Here is a 2,280-nt window from a genome sequence, read left to right on the forward strand (position 1 = left end):
GCCCGCGAGCGCCCTGTGTTATGTAAACATAGAGTAAAGGGGAAGGGAAGCCCTTAAAGGGGCAGCTCTGTTTTTCTCCCCACTTCCTCAGGAAAGTTGGATTGCCGGGTCCTCCGGCCTCAGCCGCGCGCCCGGGCTCTCTGCCCGGCCCTGGTTGGAAGCCAGGCATTTTGCTCGCCGTGTCCATGTTCACGTTGGAAGTGCTACACACACCCACACACCGACCTGGGGGTCTCTGCTTCTAAGGCCAAGCTCTTGAGGATAGCGGGGAAAACGGAAGGAAACTGTTCATTAATGGGGGGCTGGGGGAGGGACTTGGGAGGCACCAGGAGCTCCCCACCACTTCAAGGGAAAGAAGGGAGAACAGAGAAAAGAGAAGGAAGAAGGAGGAGAGAAAGAAGGAAAACAAAAAGTTAAACGTTATTTTAAATCCCTTATACGTCACTGTCCCTTCTTTTAACCCCCTAGGGAATTACCTAGGTGGACTTGTTTTTTAATGAATACAAATGTTCCTTTATTGCCATGGTTTAATCAAAGCAAGGTTTGTATTTTATGTTTTTTACGTTTCTATGTCTTTAAAATATTGTAGACTGTGATAGTTTTACTGACTGCTGTTTTTCATCATAGAGGAATTTATTATTCTAGTATTTATTAAGCCCTTGCAACACGCTAGAGACGCTACATATTTTTGCCTGTCACTGCCTTCCCAGACTGTTAAATATTTAAAGAAATAAATACTGCAAAAGCTACTCGATGTATAAACAGCTAGTGTCACACACGCGCGTGCACGCGCGCACACACACACACACACACACACACATGCTATGACTCTAAGAGCTATCAAAGAAATAATTGCATGGGTAGCCTTCTATTCTTCTGTTCAGTGCTGAGTGTGTATCACTCTCTGACAGGCTATTACTGTGTCATGCTTTCTGGAATTTTACTTCAGTTAGTAACTGGCTTTTTCTTCTTTTAATTGAGGCTTTAGAAATAAATTACTCCAGAGTAACAAAAGCCACACTATTGATGAGCCTAAAATAAACTTTATTAAGCAATTACCCTATTTCCACTAATGGCAGAAATTCTGTTCTCATACTAAAGACAGCTATCCATCCAGCTTACTGTACATATCCTCTGGAGTTTGCTCTGCTGTGAAAATGTAAAAGGTTTAAGCAGCGACCTTCCATTGGAGAGTTGAGTTCTTCCTCTTCACACAGTGTTGTTAGATTTTTGTGTGATTAGTGTAGCTTTCTTTCCTCTCTGGTCCTACTTACTGTATAGATGTGTGACTGCCAATGGCCCTTTGAATCGTGCCATAGTTATCCATATCCCTAATTACAGTACCTAACTTGTCATCTGAACTTCTCCAGAGTGGCTCCATTGCCGCTGCTGATCTCTAGTCTACAGTTCCCTTTCTCTTTTGGCATGCTGTGGTTTCCTGCTTGCTTACACTGTTCTGGCTCCGTTTCTTCCTTGCTGCTCTCCACATCTGCTGATGGGAGGATGGAGACAATACTTACTCACCTCCTACTAAGTTCCAAACCCTAGGCTGTCCGGGCATTGGCAGAGATGCCTCCATTGCTATCAGCCACACAGGCACTTCTGCCTCCACAGGGGCATCTTTCTCTCCCAGCCTGACTCAGGCCTGTCACATAGTAGTATCTAATCACGTCTGTCTTTATGAAAGTTACTTACACGTAGTGTTGCTTTCTCTGAGTTTTTCTATCAATGTAGACTTTGATGTTAGGCAGCTCAGGCAGGGCTAGTAGGTAGATCACTTCTACCAGCCACTGTAAGCCTTGCAAGCTTCCAGAGTCAGTCTGCTGACCACCAGCAGGAATACGTGCTTAAGGGACACAGGCATGGGAAATTCAAATGAGGACTGTGGCACATTGGTGGCCTGTGCCCTCTCAAGGGAGTATCAGACACTCATCTCTACCTAATTATTGCCACGTGACAATGACAGCTCACTCCTCTGTATGGGAATCACGTTTTAAGTCCCCAGTCCTGATTATGCTTAACCTCCCAATATTGAATGGTCAGAAATACATTTAAGCTTTTTGGGATTTGCATGTATAATATGCTCTGCTTGACTGCCCTTTAAACACAGTGTGGGCCCATTGAAACTGTGTCCTCTTTCTAGGTGGTTCCCAAGCCCCCAGATTTGCTTTTGCTGATTTTAAGGAAGCAGCTATGAGTGAAAATAAATGAATACTCCTCAAAATGATATCAAACAGTGGAGCTGGGAGGTAGTGGTGGACTTGATGTTCTTAGCAGCGA

This window comes from Microtus ochrogaster, unplaced genomic scaffold (genome assembly GCF_000317375.1).
Source record: "Microtus ochrogaster isolate Prairie Vole_2 unplaced genomic scaffold, MicOch1.0 UNK105, whole genome shotgun sequence".
NCBI lineage: Eukaryota > Metazoa > Chordata > Mammalia > Rodentia > Cricetidae > Microtus > Microtus ochrogaster.